The sequence below is a fragment of the Carcharhinus amblyrhynchos genome, chromosome 1, assembly GCF_965287045.1.
Source record: "Carcharhinus amblyrhynchos chromosome 1, sCarAmb.v2.hapA, whole genome shotgun sequence".
Lineage (NCBI taxonomy): Eukaryota > Metazoa > Chordata > Chondrichthyes > Carcharhiniformes > Carcharhinidae > Carcharhinus > Carcharhinus amblyrhynchos.
Window position 1 is genome coordinate 3,935,311 of NC_137324.1, and position 21,918 is coordinate 3,957,228.

Consider the following 21,918-nt stretch of genomic DNA (forward strand, 5'->3'; position numbering starts at 1 on the left):
GGTTGTAGCTGTTAAACAACAAGAAATAAAAATCAGAATGAGATTCTGAGCCCAAGCACTGACGTACACGAGGGAACAAAAATCAGGCAGAGACGAGCATAAGAATGATGTCAGTCAGGATCATTGGGTGAATGTGAGATTCAGTCACTCAGTCTGAAACATCCAGCATCAAGATTAATAAATATGCTGCGGTCAGCATTAATCAATCAACTTACAATCAATCAATCAGCGTCAGTCAGTATCAATCAACCAGCTTCAGGCAGTGTCAAACAATCACTGTCAGACTGTACCAATCAATCAGCATCAGTCAGTATCAATCAATAAGTATCAGTCACTAACAATCAATATGTGTCAGTATCAATCAATCCATGTCAATCTGTATCAATCAATCAGTGTCAGTCAGTATCAATCAATCCTTGACAATCTGTACCAATCAATCAGTATCAGTCAGTATCAATCAATCAGTGTCAGTCAGTATCAATCAATCAGTGTCAGTCAGTAACAACCAGTGACAGTCTATATCAATCAATCACACCAGCCAGTATCAATCAATTAGTGTCAGTCAATATCAATCAATCAGAGAGGCTGGGTCAGAGTGAGATTGAAATTTAATGTTTCCTAGTACCTTCGGTCGTTGTGGCTAATGTTGTCTTAGCAGTTGTAGCTTTTAAACAACAAGAAATAAAAATAAGAATGAGATTCTGCGCCCATGCACTGACGTACACGAGGGAACAAAAATCAGGCAGAGACGAGCATAAGAATGATGTCAGTCAGTATCATTGAGTGACTGTGAGATTCAGTCACTCAGTCTGTAACATCCAGCATCAATATTAATAAATATGCTGCAGTCACCATTAATCAATCAACTTAGAATCAATCAATCAGCGTCAGTCAGTATCAATCAATCAGTGTCAGACTGGATCAATCAATTAGCATCAGTCAGTATCAATTAATCAGTATCAGTCACTATCAATCAATATGTGTCAGTATCAATCAATCCGAGACTATCTGTACCAATCAATCAGTATCAGTCACGATCAATCAATCAGTGTCAGTCAATATCAATCAGTGTCAGTCTATATCAATCAATCATACCAGTCAGTATCAATCAATTAGTGTCAGTCAATATCAATCAATCAGAGAGGCTGGGTCAGACTGAGATTGAAATTTAATCTTTCCTAGTACCTTCGGTAGTTGTGGCTAATGTTGTCTTCGCGGTTGTAGCTGTGAAACAACAAGAAATAAAAATAAGAGTGAGATTCTGTGCCCATGCACTGACGTACACGAGGGAACAAAAATCAGGCAGAGACAAGCATAAGAATGATGTGAGTCAGTATCATTGAGTGACTGTGAGGTTCAGTCACTCAGTCTGTAACATCCAGCATCAATATTAATAAATATGTTCCAGTCAGCATGAATCAATCAACTTAGAATCAATGAACCGAAGTCAGTCAGTATCAATCAACCAGCATCAGACTGTATGAATCAGTGTCAGAATCAATCAGCTTCGAATCAATCAATCAGCGTCAGTCAGGATCAAGCAATCAGCATCAGACTGTATCAATCAATCAGTGTCAGTGTCAATCAGTGTCATTCAATATCAAACAATCAGAGAGGCTGGATCAGAGTGAGATTGAAATTTAATCTTTCCTAGTACCTTCGGTCGTTGTGGCTAATGTTGTCTTAGCGGTTGTAGCTGTTAAACAACAAGAAATAAAAATCAGAATGAGATTCTGTGCCCATGCACTGACGTACATGACGGAACAAAAATCAGGCAGAGACTAGCATTAGAATGAAGTCAGTCAGGATCATTGAGTGACTGTGAGATTCAGTAACTCAGTCTGTAACATCCAGCATCAATATTAATAAATATGCTGCGGTCAGCATTAATCAATCAACTCAGAATCAATCAATCAGCGTCAGTCAGTTTGAATCAATCAGTGTCAGACTGGATCAATCAATTAGCATCAGTCAGTATCAATCAATCAGTATCATTGACTATCAATCAATATGTGTCAGCATCAATCAATCCGTGACAATCTGTACCAATCAATCAGTACCAGTCAGGATCAATCAATCAGTATCAGTCAGTATCAATCAATTAGTGTCAGTCAATATCAATCAATCAGAGATGCTGGGTCATCGTGAGATTGAAATTTAATCTTTCCTAGTACCTTCGGGAGTTGTGGCTAATGTTGTCTTTGCGGTTGTAGCTGTGAAACAACAAGAAATAAAAATAAGAGTGAGATTCTGTGCCCATGCACTGACGTACACGAGGGAACAAAAATCAGGCAGAGACGAGCATAAGAATGATGTCAGTCAGTATCATTGAGTGACTGTGAGATTCAGTAACTCAGTCTGTAACATGCAGCATTAATATTAATAAATATGCTCCAGTCAGCATTAATCAATCAACTTACAATCAATCAATCAGCATCAGTCCGTATCAATCAAACAACGTCAGTCCATATCAATCAGCTTCAGTCATTACCAATCATTGTGAATCATTACCAGTCAGTCAGTTGCAATCATTATCAGTGAATCTGCATCAGTGCTTGTCAATCAATTAGTGTCAGTCAGCATAAATCAATCATTTCCAGACTGTATCAATCAATCAGCATAAGTCAGTATCAATCAATCCGGGTCAATCAATAACAATCAGTGTCAGTCATTATCAATCAGCATCAGTCAGTATCAATCAATAAGGGACAATCAATATCAATCAATGTCAGTCAGTATCAATCAGTCAGCATCATTCAGTATCAATCAGGGTCAATCAATATGAATCAGTGTCAGTCTGCACCAATCAATCACCTTCAGTCAGTTTCAATCAATCAGTGTCAGTCAGTATCAATCAATCAGCATCAGTCAGCATCAATCAATCAGTAAAAGTCACTATCAGTCAATACGTGTCAGTATCAATCAATCCGTGTCAATCTGTATCAATCAATCATTATCAGTCAGTATCAATCAGTGTTAGTCAGTATCCATCAGAGTCAGTCTATATCAATCAATCATACCAGTCAGTATCAATCAATTAGTGTCAGTCAATATCAATCAATCAGAGAGGCTGGGTCAGAGTGAAATTGAAATTTAATCTTTCCTAGCACCTTCGGTCGTTGTGGCTAATGTTGTCTTCGCGGTTGTAGCTGGGAAACAACAAGAAATAAAAGTCACAATGAGATTCTGTGCCCATGCACTGAAGTACACGAGGGAACAAAAATCAGGCAGAGATGAGCATAAGAATGATGTCAGTCAGTATCATTGAGTGACTGTGAGATTCAGTCACTCAGTCTGTAACATCCAGCATCAATATTAATAAATATGCTGCGGTCAGCATCAATCAATCAACTTAGAATCAATCAACCAGTGTCAGTCATTATCAATCAATCAGCATCAGACTGCATCAATTAGTGTCAGAATCAATCAACTTGGAATCAATCAATCAGCGTCAGTCAGTATCAAGCAATCAGATTCAGACTGTATCAATCAATCAGTGTCAGAGTCAATCAGTGTCAGTCAATATCAATAAATCAGTGACAGTCAATATCACTCAATCAGAGAGGCTGGGTCAGAGTGAGATTGAAATTTAATCTTTCCTAGTACCTTCGGTAGTTGTGGCTAATGTTGTCTTAGCGGTTGTAGCTGTGAAACAACAAGAAATAAAAATAAGAGTGAGATTCTGTGCCCATGCACTGACGTACACGAGGGAACGAAAATCAGGCAGGGGCGAGCATAAGAATGATGTCAGTCAGTATCATTGAGTGACTGTGAGATTCAGTCACTCAGTCTGTAACATCCAGCATCAACATTAATAAATATGCTCCAGTAAGCATTAATCAATCAACTTAGAATCAATCAATCAGCGTCAGTCAGTATCAATCAATCAGCATCAGACTGTACCAATCAGTGTCAGAATCAATCAATTTGGAATCAATCAATCAGCGTCAGTCAGTATCAAGCAACCAGCATCAGACTGTATCAATCAATCAGGGTCAGTGTCAATCAATGTCAGTCAATATCAATAAATCAGTGTCAGTCAATATCAATCAATCAGAGAGGCTGGGTCATCGTGAGATTTAAATTTAATGTTTCCTACTACCTTCGGTCGTTGTGGCTAATGTTGTCTTTGCGGTTGTAGCTGTTAAACAGCAAGAAATAAAAATCAGAATGAGATTCTGTGCCCATGCACTGACGTACACGTGGGAACTAAAATCAGGCAGAGACGAGCGTAAGAATGATGTCAGTCAGTATCATTGACTGACTGTGAGATTCAGTCACTCAGTCTGAAACATCCAGCATTAAAATTAATAAATATGCTCCAGTCAGCATTAATCAATCAACATACAATCAATCAATCAGCGTCAGTCAGTATCAATCAATCAGTGTCTGACTGGATCAATCAATTAGCATCAGTCAGTATCATTCAATCAGTATCAGTCACGAGCAATCAATATGTGTCAGTATCAATCAATCCGTGACAATCTGTACCAATCAATCAGAATCAGTCAGGATCAATCAATCAGTGTCTGGCAGTATCAATCAGTGTCAGTCTATATCGATCAATCACACCAGTCAGTATCAATCAAATAGTGTCAGTCAATATGAATCAATCAGAGAGGCTGGGTCAGACTGAGATTGAAATTTAATCTTTCCTAGTACCTTCGGTAGTTGTGGCTAATGTTGTCTTCGCGGTTGTAGCTGTTAAACAACAAGAAATAAAAATCAGAATGAGATTCTGCGCCCATGCACTGACGTACACGAGGGAACAAAAATCAGGCAGAGAAGAGTATAAGAATGATGTCAGTCAGGATCATTGAGTGACTGTGAGATTCAGTCACTCAGTCTGAAACATCCAGCATCAAGATTAATAAATATGCTGCGGTCAGCATGAATCAATCGACTTACAATCAATCAATCAGCGTCAGTCAGTATCAATCAACCAGCTTCAGGCAGTGTCAAACAATCACTGTCAGACTGTACCAATCAATCAGCATCAGTCAGTATCAATCTATCAGTATCAGTCACTAACAATCAATACGTGTCAGTATCAATCAATCCATGTCAATCTGTATCAATCAATCAGAGTCAGTCAGTATGAATCAATCCTTGACAATCTGTACCAATCAATCATTATCAGTCAGCATCAATCAATCAGTGTCAGTCAGTATCAACCAGTGTCAGTCTATATCAATCAATCATACCAGTCGGTACCAATCAATTAGTGGCAGTCAATATCAATCAATCAGAGAGGCTGGGTCATCGTGAGATTGAAATTCAATCTTTCCTAGTACCTTCGGTAGTTGTGGCTAATGTTGTCTTCGCGGTTGTAGCTGTGAAACAACAAGAAATAAAAATCAGAATGAGATTCTGCGCCCATGCACTGACGTACACGAGGGAACAAAAATCAGGCAGAGAAGAGCATAAGAATGATGTCAGTCAGGATCATTGAGTGACTGTGAGATTCAGTCACTCAGTCTGTAACATCCAGCATTAATATTAATAAATATGTTCCAGTCAGCATTAATCAATCAACTTAGAATCAATCAACCAAAGTCAGTCAGGATCAATCAACTAGCATCAGGCTGTATGAATCAGTGTCAGAATCAATCAGCTTCGAATCAATCAATCAGCGTCAGTCAGGAGCAAGCAATCAGCATCAGACTGTATCAATCAATCAGTGTCAGTGTAAATCAGTGTCAGTCAATATCAATAAATCAGTATCAGTCAATATCAATCAATCAGAGAGGCTGGGTCAGAGTGAGAATGAAATTTAATCTTTCCTAGTACCTTCGGTCATTGTGGCTAATGTTGTCTTAGCGGTTGTAGCTGTTAAACAACAAGAAATAAAAATCAGAATGAGATTCTGTGCCCATGCACTGACGTACACAACGGAACAAAAATTAGGCAGAGACAAGCATAAGAATGATGTCAGTCACGATCATTGAGTGACTGTGAGATTCAGTAACTCAGTCTGTAACATCCAGCATCAATATCAATAAATATGCTGCGGTCAGCATTAATCAATCAACATACAATCAATCAATCAGCGTCAGTCAGTATCAATCAGTCAGTGACAGACTGGATCAATCAATTAGCATCAGTCAGCATCAATCAATCAGTATCAGTCACTATCAATCAATATGTGACAGTATCAATCAATCCGAGACTATCTGTACCAATCAATCAGTATCAGTCAAGATCAATCAATCAGTGTCAGTCAGTATCAATCAGCGTCAGTCTATATCAATCAATCATACCAGTCAGTATCAATCAATTAGTGTCACTTAATATCAATCAATCAGAGAGGCTGGTTCAGAGTGAGATTGAAATTTAATCATTCCTCGTACCTTCGGTAGTTGTGGCTAAAGTTGTCTTAGCGGTTGTAGCTGTTAAACAACAAGAAATAAAAATCAGAATGAGATTCTGCGCCCAAGCACTGACGTACACGAGGGAACAAAAATCAGGCAGAGAAGAGCATAAGAATGATGTCAGTCAGTATCATTGAGTGACTGTGAGATTCAGTCACTCAGTCTGTAACATCCAGCATCAATATTAATAAATATGCTGCGGTCAGTATTAAACAATCAACTCACAATCAATCAATCAGCGTCAGTCAGTATGAATCAATCAGCTCCAGGCAATGTCACTCAATCACTGTCAGACTGTATCAATCAATCAGCATCAGTCAGTATCAACCAATCAGTATCAGTCACTAACAATCAATACGTGTCAGTATCAATCAATCCGCGTCAATCTGTATCAATCAATCATTGTCAGTCAGTCTCAATCAACCCGTGACAATCTGTACCAATCAATCACTATCAGTCAGTATCAATCAATCAGTGTCAGTCAATATCAATCAATCAGAGAGGCTGGGTCAGACTGAGATTGAAATTTAATGTGTCCTAGTACCTTCGGTCATTGTGGCTAATGTTGTCTTAGCGGTTGTAGCTGTGAAACAACAAGAAATAAAAATAAGAATGAGATTCTGTGCCCATGCACTGACGTACACGAGGGAACAAAAATCAGGCAGAGACGAGCGTAAAAATGATGTCAATCAATCAACGTCAGTCAGTATCAATCAGCTTCAGTCATTATCAATCATTGTGAATCATTACCAGTCAATCAGTTGCAATCATTATCAGTGAATCTGCATCAGTGCTTGTCATTCAATTAGTGTCAGTCAGCGTAAATCAATCATTGCCAGACTGTATCAATCAATCAGCATAAGTCAGTGTCAATCAACCGGAACAATCAGTGTCAGTCATTATCAATCAATCAGCATCAGTCAGTATAAATCAATCAGGGACAATCAATATCAATCAATGTCAGTCAGTATCAATCAGTCAGCATCATTCGGTATCAATCAAGGTCAATCAATATGAATCAGTGTCAGTCTGCATCAATCAATCACCTCCAGTCAGTTTCAATCAATCAGTGTCAGTCAGTATCAATCAATAAGTATCAGTCACTATCAGTCAATACGTGTCAGTATCAATCAATCCGTGTCAATCTGTATCAATCAGTGTCAGTCAGTATCAATCAATCCGTGACAATCTGAACCAATCAATCAGTATCAGTCAGTATCAATCAATCAGTGTCAGTCAGTATCAATCAGTGTCAGTCTATACCAATCAATCATACCAGTCAGTATCAATCAATTAGTGTCAGTCAATATCACTCAATCAGAGAGGCTGGGTCAGACTGAGATTGAAATTTAATGTTCCCTCGTACCTTCGGTAGTGGAGGCTAATGTTGTCTTAGCGATTGTAGCTGTGAAACAACAAGAAATTAAAATCAGAATGTGATTCTGTGCCCAAGCACTGACGTACACAAGAGAACAAAAATCAGTCAGAGAAGAGCATAAGAATGATGTCAGTCAGTATCATTGACTGACTGTGAGATTCAGTAACTCAGTCTGTAACATCCAGCATCAATATTAATAAATATGCAGCGGTCAGCATTGATCAATCAACTTAGAATCAATCAATCAGAGTCAGTCAGTATCAAGCAATCAGCATCAGACTGTATCAATCAATCAGTGTCAGTGTCAATCAGTGTCAGTCAATATCAATAAATCAGAGAGGCTGGGTCAGAGTGAGATAGAAATTTAATCTTTCCTAGTACCTTCGGTACTTGTGGCTAATGTTGTCTTCGCGGTTGTAGCTGTTAAACAACAAGAAATAAAAATCGGAATGAGATTCTGTGCCCATGCACTGACGTACACGAGGGAACAAAAATCAGGCAGAGACGAGCATAAGAATGATGTCAGTCAGTATCATTGAGTGACTGTGAGATTCAGTAACTCAGTCTGTAACATCCAGCATTAATATTAATAAATATGCTGCGGTCAGTATTAATCTATCAACTTAGAATCAATCAATCAGCGTCAGTCAGTATCAATCAATCAGCTCCAGACAGTGTCAATCAATCACTGTCAGACAGTATCAATCAATCAGCATCAGTCAGTATCAATCAATCAGTATCTGTCACTATCAATCAATACGTGTCAGTATCAATCAATCCGTGTCAATCTGTATCAATCAATCAGTGTCAGGCAGTATCAATCAATCTGTGACAATCTGTACCAATCAATCAGTATCAATCAATGTATGAATCAGTGTCAGAATCAATTAACTTGGAATCAATCAATCAGCGTCAGTCAGGATCAAGCAATCAGCATCAGACTGTATCAATCAATCAGTGTCAGTGTCAAGAAGGCGTTTGACAAGGTACCTCACAAGAAGTTATTGCAGAAGGTCAGGGGACATGGAGTTGGGGGTAGGGTGTTAGCGTGGATAGAGGATTGGTTGTCAAATAGGAGGCAGAGAGTGGGGGTCAATGGGTGCTATTCGGATTGGCGGTTGGTGACTAGTGGAATGCCCCAGGGGTCGGTGCTGGGGCCTCAGCTATTTACCATTTATATAGATGATCTGGAGGAGGGAACCGAGTGCAGGGTGTCGAAATTTGCTGATGACACCAAGATTGGGGGAAAGGCAAATTGTGCGGAGGGTGTGGAGAGTCTGCAGAAGGATCTAGATAGGCTGGGCGAATGGGCCAGGAAATGGCAAATGGAATTTAATGTTGGCAAGTGCGAGGTGGTCCACTTTGGTAGGAAGAATGGTAGGAAGGACTATTACTTACGTGGCGAAAAACTGCAGCAGGCGACGGTGCACAGGGACCTCGGGGTCCTTGTGCATGAGTCGCAAAAACCCAGCTTGCAGGTGCAGCAGGTGGTCAGGAAGGCGAATGGGGTGCTGGCCTTCATAGCGAGGGGGATTGAATATAAAAGTAGGGAGGTCTTGCTGCAGCTGTATAGGGCATTGGTGAGGCCGCAGCTGGAGTACTGTGTGCAGTTTTGGGCGCCGCACCTGCGCAAGGATATTTTGGCCCTGGAGGGAGTGCAGAGGAGGTTTACTAGGCTGATACCGGAGTTGAGGGGATTGAGCTATGAGGAGAGGCTGAATAAACTAGGCTTGTACTCGTTAGAGTTTAGAAGAATGAGGGGAGATCTCATTGAGACATATAAGATGATGAATGGGATGGATAGGATAGAGGTGGAGAGACTCTTCCCGCTCAAAAAAGACAGTAGGACTAGGGGGCACAGCCTCAAGATAAAGGGGAGGCGGTTTAGAACGGAGTTGAGGAGGAACTTCTTCACTCAAAGGGTGGTGAATCTCTGGAATTCTCTGCCCGTTGAAGTGGTGGAGGCTGCCTCGCTAAATATTTTTAAGAAGCGGGTTGATGGGTTCTTGATAAGAGAGGGGATTAAGGGTTATGGGGAGAGGGCGGGAAAGTGGAACTGAGCCACGACAGATCAGCCATGGTCTTATTGAATGGCGGGGCAGGCTCGAAGGGCGAGATGGCCTACTCCTGCTCCTATTTCTGATGCTCTTATGTTCTTATGTTCAATCAGTGTCAGTCAATATCAATCAATCAGAGAGGCTGGGTCAGATTAAAATTTAATCTTTCCTCGTACCTTCGGGAGTTATAGCTAATGTTGTCTTTGCGGTTGTAGCTGTGAAACAACAAGAAATAAAAATCACAATGAGATTCTGTGCCCATGCACTGACGTACACGAGGGAACAAAAATCAGGCAGAGACAAGCATTAGAATGATGTCAGTCAGTATCATTGAGTGACTGTGAGATTCAGTCACTCAGTCTGTAACATCCAGCATCAATATTAATAAATATGTTCCAGACAGTATTAATCAATCAATTTAGAATCAATCAATCAGCGTCAGTCAGCATCATTGAATCAGCTTCAGGCAGTGTCAATCAACCACTGTCAGACTGTATCAATCAATCAGCATCAGTCAGTATCAATCAATCAGTATCAGTCACTATCAATCAAAACGTGTCAGTATCAACCAGTCCGTGCCAATCTGTATCAATCAATCAGTGTCAGTCATTATCAATCAATCCGTGACAATCTGTACCAATCAACCAGTGTCAGTCAGTATCAATCAATCAGCATCAGACTGTATCAATTAGGGTCACAATCAATCAACTTGGAATCAATCAATCAGCGTCAGTCAGTATCAAGCAATCAGCATCAGACTGTATCAATCAATCAGTGTCAGAGTCAATCAGTGTCAGTCAATATCAATAAATCAGTGTCAGTCAATATCAATCAATCAGAGAGGCTGGGTCAGAGTGAGATTGAAATTTAATCTTTCCTAGAACCTTCGGTAGTTGTGGCTAATGTTATCTTTGCGGATGTAGCTGTGAAACAACAAGAAATAAAAATCGGAATGAGATTCAGTGCCCAAGCACTGACGTACACGAGGGGACAAAAATCAGGCACAGAAGAGCATAAGAATGATGTCAGTCAGGATCATTGAGTGACTGTGAGATTCAGTCACTCAGTCTGTAACATCCAGCATCAAGATTAATAAATATGCAGCAGTCAGTATTAAACAATCAACTTACAATCAATCGAACAGCGTCAGTCAGTATCAAACAATCAGCTTCAGGCAATGTCAATCAATCACTGTCAGACTGTATCAATCAATCAGCATCAGTCAGTATCAATGAATCAGTATCAGTCACTATCAATCAATACGTGTCAGTATCAATCAATCCGTGCCAATCCGTATCAATCAATCAGTGCCAGTCAGTAACAATCAATCCGTGACAATCTGTACCAATCAAACAGTATCAGTCAGTATCAATAAATCAGTGTCAGTCAGTATCAATCAGTGTCAGTCTATACCAGTCAATCATACCAGTCAGTATCAATCAATTAGATGCAGTCAATATCAATCAATCAGAGAGGCTGGGTCAGACTGAGATTGAAATTTAATGTTTCCTAGTACCTTCGGTAGTTGTGGCTAATGTTGTCTTAGCGGTTGTAGCTGTGAAACAACAAGAAATAAAAATCAGAATGAGATTCTGTGCCCATGCACTGACGTACACGAGGGAACAAAAATCAGGCAGAGAAGAGCATAAGAATGATGTCAGTCAGGATCATTGAGTGACTGTGAGATTCAGGAACTCAGTCTGTAACATCCAGCTTCAATATGAATAAATATGCTGCGGTCAGCATTAATCAATCAACTTACAATCAATCAATCAGCGTCAGTCAGTATCAATCTATCAGCTTCAGACTGTATTAACCAGTGTCAGAATCAATCAATTTGGAATCAATCAATCAGCGTCAGTCACTATCAAGAAACCAGCATCAGACTGCATCAATCAATCAGTGTCAGTGTCAATCAATGTCAGTCAACATCAATAAATCAGTGTCAGTCAATATCAATCAATCAGAGAGGCTAGGTCAGAGTGAGATTGAAATTTAATGTTTCCTACTACCTTCGGGAGTTGTGGCTAATGTTGTCTTTGCGGTTGTAGCTGTTAAACAACAAGAAATAAAAATCGGAATGAGATTCTATGCCCAAGCACTGACGTACACGAAGGAACAAAAATCAGTCAGAGATGAGCATAAGAATGATGTCAGTCAGTATCATTGAGTGACTGTGAGATTCAGTCACTCAGTCTGTAACATCCAGCATCAATATTAATAAATATGCAGCAGTCAGTATTAAACAATCAACTTACAATCAATCAATCAGCGTCAGTCAGTATCAATCAATAAGCTTCAGGCAATGTCAATCAATCACTGTCAGACTGCATCAATCAACCAGCATCACTCAGTATCAATCAATGAGAATCAGTCACTATTAATCAATACGTGTCAGTATCAATCAATCCGTGACAATCTGTACCAATCAATCAGTGTCAGTCAGTATCAATCAATCAGTGTCAGTATCAATTAGTGTCAGTCTATATCAATCAATAATACCAGTCAGTATCAATCAATTAGAGTCAGTCAATATCAATCAATCAGAGAGGCTGTGTCAGAGTGAGATGGAAATTTAATGTTTCCTAGTACCTTCGGTAGTTGTGGCTAATGTTGTCTTCGCGGTTGTAGCTGTGAAACAACAAGAAATAAAAATCAGAATGAGATTCTGTGCCCATGCACTGACGTACACGAGGGAACAAAAATCGGGCAATGAAGAGCATAAGAATGATGTCAGTCAGTATCATTGACTGACTGTGAGATTCAGTAACTCAGTCTGTAACATCCAGCATCAATATTAATAAATATGCTGCGGTCAGCATCAATCAATCAACTTAGAATCAATCAACCAGCGTCAGTCAGTATCAATCAACCAGCATCAGACTGTATGAATCAGTGTCAGAATCAATCAGCTTCGAATCAATCAATCAGCGTCAGTCAGGATCAATCAATCAACTTCAGGCAGTGTCAATCAATCACTGTCAGGCTGTATCGATCAATCAGCATCAGTCAGTATCAATCAATCAGTATCAGTCACTATCAATCAAAACGTGTCAGTATCAATCAATCCGTGACAATCTGTACCAATCAATCAGAGTCAGTCAGTATCAATCAATGTATGAATCAGTGTGAGAATCAATCAACTTGGAATCAATCAATCAGCGTCAGTCAGGTTCAAGCAATCAGCATCAGACTGTATCAATCAATCAGTGTCAGTGTGAATCAGTGATAGTCAATATCAATCAATCAGAGAGGCTGGGTCAGAGTGAGATTTAAATTAATCTTTCCTCGTACCTTCGGGAGTTGTGGCTAATGTTGTCTCAGCGGTTGTAGCTGTTAAACAACAAGAAATAAAAATCAGAATGAGATTCTGAGCCCATGCACTGACGTACACGAGGGAACAAAAATCAGGCAGAGACGAGCCTAAGAATGATGTCAGTCAGTATCATTGAGTGACTGTGAGATTCAGTAACTCAGTCTGAAACATCCAGCATCAATATTAATAAAAACGTTCCAGTCAGCATTAATCAATCAACATACAATCAATCAATCAGCGTCAGTCAGTATCAATCAATCAGCTTCAGGCAATGTCAATCAATCACTGTCAGACTGTATCAATCAATCAGCATCAGTCAGTATCAATCAATCAGTATCAGTCACTAACAATCAATACGTGTCAGTGTCAATAAATCCGTGTCAACCTGTATCAATCAAACAGTGTCAGTCAGTATCAATCAATCCGTGACAATCTGTACCAATCAATCAGTATCAGTCAGTATCAATCAATCAGTGTCAGTCAGTATCAATCAGTGTCAGTCTATATCAATCAATCATACCAGTCAGTATCAATCAATTAGTGTCAGTCAATATCAATCAATCAGAGAGGCTGGGTCAGACTGAGATTGAAATTTGATGTATCCTAGTACCTTCGGTAGTTGTGGCTAATGTTGTCTTAGCGGTTGTAGCTGTGAAACAACAAGAAATAAAAATCAGAATGATATTCTGTGCCCATGCACTGACGTACACGAGGGAACAAAATTCAGGCAGTGACGAACATAAGAATGATGTCAGTCAGGATCATTGAGTGACTGTGAGATTCAGTAACTCAGTCTGTAACATCCAGCATCAATATTAATAAATATGCTGCGGTCAGCATTAATCAATCAACATACAATCAATCAATCAGCGTCAGTCAGTATCAATCAGTCAGTGTCAGACTGGATCAATCAATTAGCATCAGTCAGCATCAATCAATCAGTATCAGTCACTATCAATCAATATGTGACAGTATCAATCAATCCGAGACTATCTGTACCAGTCAATCAGTTTCAGTCAAGATCAATCAATCAATCAGTGTCAGTCTGTATCAATCAGCGTCAGTCTATATCAATCAATCATACCAGTCAGTATCAATCAATTAGTGTCACTTAATATCAATCAATCAGAGAGGCTGGTTCAGAGTGAGATTGAAATTTAATCATTCCTAGTACCTTCGGTAGTTGTGGCTAAAGTTGTCTTAGCGGTTGTACCTGTTAAACAACAAGAAAAAAAAATCAGAATGAGATTCTGTGCCCATGCACTGACGTACACGAGGGAACAAAAATCAGGCAGAGAAGAGCATAAGAATGATGTCAGTCAGTATCATTGAGTGACTGTGAGATTCAGTCACTCAGTCTGTAACATCCAGCATCAAAATTAATAAATATGCTCCTGTCAGTATTAATCAATCAATTTAGAATCAATCAATCAGCGTCAGTCAGCATCAATCAATCAGCTTCAGGCAGTGTCAATCAACCACTGACAGACTGTATCAATCAATCAGCATCAGTCAGTATCAATCAATCAGTGTCAGTCACTATCAATCAAAACGTGTCAGTATCAACCAGTCCGTGCCAATCTGTATCAATCAATCAGTGTCAGTCAGTATCAATCAATCCGTGACAATCTGTACCAATCAATCAATGACAGTCAGTATCAATCAATGTATGTATCAGTGTCAGAATCAATCAACTTGGAATCAATCAATCAGCGACAGTCAGGTTCAAGCAATCAGCATCAGACTGTATCAATCAATCAGTGTCAGTGTCAATCAGTGTCAGTCAATATCAATAAATCAGTATCAGTCAATATCAATCAATCCGAGAGGCTGGGTCAGAGTGAGATTTAAATTTAATGTTTCCTAGTACCTTCGGGAGTTGTGGCTAATGTTGTCTTCGTGGTTGTAGCTGTTAAACAACAAGAAATAAAAATCAGAATGAGATTCTGTGCCCAAGCACTGACGTACACGAGGGAACAAAAATCAGGCAGAGAAGAGCATAAGAATGATGTCAGTCAGTATCATTGAGTGACTGTGAGATTCAGTCACTCAGTCTGAAACATCCAGCATCAAGAGTAATAAATATGCTGCGGCCAGCATTAATCAATCAACTTACAATCAATCAATCAGCGTCAGTCAGTATCAATCAACCAGCTTCAGGCAATGTCAAACAATCACTGTCAGATTGTACCAATCAATCAGCATCAATCAGTATCAATCAATGAGTATCAGTCACTATTAATCAATACGTGTCAGTATCAATCAATCCATGTCAATCTGTATCAATTAATCAGTGCCAGTCAGTATCAATCAATCTGTGACAATCTGCATCAATCAATCAGTATCAGTCAGTATCAATCAATCAGTGTCAGTCAGTATCAACCAGTGTCAGTCTATATCAATCAATCATACCAGTTGGTATCAATCAATTAGTGTCAGTCAATATCAATCAATCAGAGAGGCTGGGTCATCGTGAGATTGAAATATAATCTTTCCTAGTACCTTCGGTAGTTGTGGCTAATGTTGTCTTAGCGGTTGTAGCTGTGAAACAACAATAAATAAAAATCAGAATGAGATTCTGTGCCCATACACTCATGTTCTCGAGGGAACAAAAATCAGGCAGAGACGAGCATAAGAATGATGTCAGTCAGTATCATTGGGTGACTGTGAGATTCAGTCACCCAGTCTGTAACATCCAGTGTCAATATTAATAAATATGCTGCGGACAGCTTTGATCAATCAACTTACAATCAATCAATCAATCAGCGTCAGTCAGTATCAATCAATCAGCATCAGACTGTATCAATCAGTGTCAGAATCCATCAATTTGGAATCAATCAATCAGCGTCAGTCACTATCAAGCAACCAGCATCAGACTGCATCAATCAGTCAGTGTCAGTGTCAATCAATGTCAGTCAACATCAATAAATCAGTGTCAGTCAATATCAATCAATCAGAGTGGCTGGGTCAGAGTGAGATTGAAATTTAATGTTTCCTACTACCTTCGGTCGTTGTGGCTAATGTTGTCTTCGCGGTTGTAGCTGTTAAACAACAAGAAATAAAAATCAGAATGAGATTCAGTGCCCATGCACTGACGTACACGAGGGAACAAAAATCAGGCAGAGACGAGCATAAGAATGATGTCAGTCAGTATCATTGAGTGACTGTGAGATTCAGTAACTCAGTCTGTAACATCCAGCATCAATATTAATAAATATGCTGCGGTCATCATTAATCAATCGACTTAGAATCAATCAACGAGCGTCAGTCAGTATCAATCAAGCAGCATCAGACTGTATGAATCAGTGTCAGAATCAATCAGCATCGAATCAATCAATCAGCGTCAGTCAGGATCAAGCAATCAGCATCAGACTGTATCAATCAATCAGTGTCAGTGTCAATCAGTGTCAGTCAATATCAATAAATCAGTATCAGTCAATATCAATCAATCAGAGAGGCTGGGTCAGAGTGAAATTGAAATTTAATCTTTCCTAGTACCTTCGGTCGTTGTGGCTAATGTTGTCTTAGCGGTTGTAGCTGTGAAACAACAAGAAATAAAAATCAGAATGAGATTCTGTGCCCATGCACTGACGTACACGAGGGAACAAAAATCAGGCAGAGAAGAGCATAATAATGATGTCAGTCACGATCATTGAGTGACTGTGAGATTCAGGAACTCAGTCTGTAACATCCAGCATCAATATTAATAAATATGTTCCAGTCAGCATGAATCAATCAACATACAATCAATCAATCAGCGTCAGTCAGTGTCAATCTACCACTGTCAGACTGTATCAATCAATCAGCATCAGTCAGTATCAATCAATCAGTATCAGTCACTATCAATCAAAACGTGTCAGTATCAATCAATCCGTGACAATCTGTACCAATCAATCAGAGTCAGTCAGTATCAATCAATGTATGAATCAGTGTGAGAATCAATCAACTTGGAATCAATCAATCAGCGTCAGTCAGGTTCAAGCAATCAGCATCAGACTGTATCAATCAATCAGTGTCAGTGTGAATCAGTGATAGTCAATATCAATCAATCAGAGAGGCTGGGTCAGAGTGAGATTTAAATTAATCTTTCCTCGTACCTTCGGGAGTTGTGGCTAAAGTTGTCTCAGCGGTTGTAGCTGTTAAACAACAAGAAATAAAAATCAGAATGAGATTCTGTGCCCATGCACTGACGTACACGAGGGAACAAAAATCAGGCAGAGACGAGCCTAAGAATGATGTCAGTCAGTATCATTGAGTGACTGTGAGATTCAGTAACTCAGTCTGTAACATCCAGCATCAATATTAATAAAAACGTTCCAGTCAGCATTAATCAATCAACATACAATCAATCAATCAGCGTCAGTCAGTATCAATCAATCAGCTTCAGGCAATGTCAATCAATCACTGTCAGACTGTATCAATCAATCAGCATCAGTCAGTATCAATCAATCAGTATCAGTCACTAACAATCAATACGTGTCAGTGTCAATAAATCCGTGTCAATCTGTATCAATCAAACAGTGTCAGTCAGTATCAATCAATCCGTGACAATCTGTACCAATCAATCAGTATCAGTCAGTATCAATCAATCAGTGTCAGTCAGTATCAATTAGTGTCAGTCTATATCAATCAATCATACCAGTCAGTATCAATCAATTAGTGTCAGTCAATATCAATCAATCAGAGAGGCTGGGTCAGACTGAGATTGAAATTTAATCTTTCCTAGTACCTTCGGTAGTTGCGCCTAATGTTGTCTTAGCGGTTGTAGCTGTGAAACAACAAGAAATAAAAATCAGAATGATATTCTGTGCCCATGCACTGACGTACACGAGGGAACAAAATTCAGGCAGTGACGAACATAAGAATGATGTCAGTCAGGATCATTGAGTGACTGTGAGATTCAGTAACTCAGTCTGTAACATCCAGCATCAATATCAATAAATATGCTGCGGTCAGCATTAATCAATCAACATACAATCAATCAATCAGCGTCAGTCAGTATCAATCAGTCAGTGTCAGACTGGATCAATCAATTAGCATCAGTCAGCATCAATCAATCAGTATCAGTCACTATCAATCAATATGTGACAGTATCAATCAATCCGAGACTATCTGTACCAATCAATCAGTTTCAGTCAAGATCAATCAATCAATCAGTGTCAGTCTGTATCAATCAGCGTCAGTCTATATCAATCAATCATACCAGTCAGTATCAATCAATTAGTGTCACTTAATATCAATCAATCAGAGAGGCTGGTTCAGAGTGAGATTGAAATTTAATCTTTCCTCGTACCTTCGGTAGTTGTGGCTAAAGTTGTCTTAGCGGTTGTACCTGTTAAACAACAAGAAAAAAAAATCAGAATGAGATTCTGTGCCCATGCACTGACGTACACGAGGGAACAAAAATCAGGCAGAGAAGAGCATAAGAATGATGTCAGTCAGTATCATTGAGTGACTGTGAGATTCAGTCACTCAGTCTGTAACATCCAGCATCAAAATTAATAAATATGCTCCTGTCAGTATTAATCAATCAATTTAGAATCAATCAATCAGCGTCAGTCAGCATCAATCAATCAGCTTCAGGCAGTGTCAATCAACCACTGACAGACTGTATCAATCAATCAGCATCAGTCAGTATCAATCAATCAGTGTCAGTCACTATCAATCAAAACGTGTCAGTATCAACCAGTCCGTGCCAATCTGTATCAATCAATCAGTGTCAGTCAGTATCAATCAATTCGTGACAATCTGTACCAATCAATCAGTGACAGTCAGTATCAATCAATGTATGAATCAGTGTCAGAATCAATCAACTTGGAATCAATCAATCAGCGACAGTCAGGTTCAAGCAATCAGCATCAGACTGTATCAATCAATCAGTGTCAGTGTCAATCAGTGTCAGTCAATATCAATAAATCAGTATCAGTCAATATCAATCAATCCGAGAGGCTGGGTCAGAGTGAGACTGAAATTTATTCTTTCCTAGTACCTTCGGGAGTGGTGGCTAATGTTGTCTTAGCGGTTGTGGCTGTTAAACAACAAGAAATAAAAATCAGAATGAGATTCTGTGCCCAAGCACTGACGTACACGAGGGAACAAAAATCAGGCAGAGACGAGCATAAGAATGATGTCAGTCAGGATCATTGAGTGACTGTGAGATTCAGTCACTCAGTCTGAAACATCCAGCATCAAGAGTAATAAATATGCTGCGGTCAGCATTAATCAATCAACTTACAATCAATCAATCAGCGTCAGTCAGTATCAATCAACCAGCTTCAGGCAATGTCAAACAATCACTGTCAGATTGTACCAATCAATCAGCATCAGTCAGTATCAATCAATGAGTATCAGTCACTATTAATCAATACGTGTCAGTATCAATCAATCCATGTCAATCTGTATCAATTAATCAGTGCCAGTCAGTATCAATCAATCTGTGACAATCTGCATCAATCAATCAGTATCAGTCAGTATCAATCAATCAGTGTCAGTCAGTATCAACCAGTGTCAGTCTATATCAATCAATCATACCAGTCAGTATCAATCAATTAGTGTCAGTCAATATCAATCAATCAGAGAGGCTGGGTCATCGTGAGATTGAAATATAATCTTTCCTAGTACCTTCGGTAGTTGTGGCTAATGTTGTCTTAGCTGTTGTAGCTGTGAAACAACAAGAAATAAAAATCAGAATGAGATTCTGTGCCCATACACTGACGTTCTCGAGGGAACAAAAATCAGGCACAGACGAGCATAAGAATGATGTCAGTCAGTATCATTGAGTGACTGTGAGATTCAGTCACCCAGTCTGTAACATCCAGTGTCAATATTAATAAATATGCTGCGGACAGCATTGATCAATCAACTTACAATCAATCAATCAATCAGCGTCAGTCAGTATCAATCAATCAGCATCAGACTGTATCAATCAGTGTCAGAATCCATCAATTTGGAATCAATCAATCAGCGTCAGTCACTATCAAGCAACCAGCATCAGACTGCATCAATCAGTCAGTGTCAGTGTCAATCAATGTCAGTCAATATCAATAAATCAGTATCAGTCAATATCAATCAATCAGAGTGGCTGGGTCAGAGTGAGATTGAAATTTAATGTTTCCTACTACCTTCGGTCGTTGTGGCTAATGTTGTCTTCGCGGTTGTAGCTGTTAAACAACAAGAAATAAAAATCAGAATGAGATTCAGTGCCCATGCACTGACGAACACGAGGGAACAAAAATCAGGCAGAGACGAGCATAAGAACGATGTCAGTCAGTATCATTGAGTGACTGTGAGATTCAGTAACTCAGTCTGTAACATCCAGCATCAAGATTAATAAATATGCAGCGGTCAGCATTAATCAATTAACTTACAATCAATCAATCAGCGTCAGTCAGTATCAATCAACCAGCTGCAGGCAGTGTCAAACAATCACTGTCAGACTGTACCAATCAATCAGCATCAGTCAGTATCAATCAATCAGTATCAGTCACTAACAATCAATACGTGTCAGCATCAATCAATCCATGTCAATCTGTATCAATCAATCAGTGTCAGTCAGTATCAATCAATCTGTGACAATCTGCACCAATCAATCAGTATCAGTCAGTATCAATCAATCAGTGTCAGTCAGTATCAACCAGTGTCAATCTATAATGGAAGGATCCCTGGAGCAGTATGTGGATAGCCCGACCAGGGAGGGGGCTATACTGGACTTGGTTCTGGGGAATGAGCCTGGGCAGGTGGTTGACGTTGAAGTAGGAGAGCAGGTGGCTAACAGTGACCACAACTCTGTCTGGTTTAAGATATTAATGGATAAAGATGAAGCCTGTCCTAAGGGGAGGGTGTTAAACTGGGGGAGGGCTAGATACAACCGGATTAGGCAGGATCTTAAAGATACGGACTGGGGTAAGCTGCTTGATGGCAGGTCGACAAGCTGGGTATGTGGGAGTCTCTCAAGGGAAAACTAAAATCTTTGCAGGAAAGGCACGTGCCGGTCAAGAGGAAGGATGGGAAGGGTAGGATTAGAGAGCCGTGGGTAACTAGGGATATTGAGGACCTGGTCAGGAGGAAGAGAGAGGCGTACATTAGATCTAGGCATTTGAGGACAGAGATAGCGTTAGAAGAATACAGAGAATGTAGGAGAGAACTTAAAAGGGGCATCAGAAAGGCAAAAAGGGGCCATGAAATGGCTTTGGCGGGTAGGATTAAAGAAAATCCTAAGGCATTTTACTCCTATGTTAGAAATAAAAGGATGGTTAGAGGGAAGATTGGTCCTCTCAGGGACAGAGGAGGGGAACTATGCTTGGAGCCTGGGGGAATGGGGGAGATCCTGAATGAATACTTTGCGTCGGTATTCACGCAGGAGAGGGGCCTGATGTCTGGTGCTGTGCTTGAGGAGTTTGAGGATCCGTTGAGGGATATAGTCATCACGAGGGAAGAGGTGTTGGGACTTTTAGACAGTATAAAGACGGATAAATCTCCGGGGCCTGATGGCATCTATCCCAGGCTGTTAAGGGAGGTGAGGGATGAAATTGCTGGGCCTCTGACGCAAATCTTTGTCTCTTCTTTGGACACAGGTGAGGTCCCAGAGGATTGGCGCATTGCAAATGTAGTACCGTTGTTTAAGAAGGGTCTCAGAGGGATAACCCAGGGAATTATAGGCCGGTGAGCTTGACTTCAGTTATAGGCAAGCTAATGGAGAGGATCCTCAAGGATAGGATGTATGAACATCTGGAGCGCTGCAATCTGATCAGGGATACGCAGCATGGCTTCGTTACAGGGAGGTCGTGCCTTACGAAT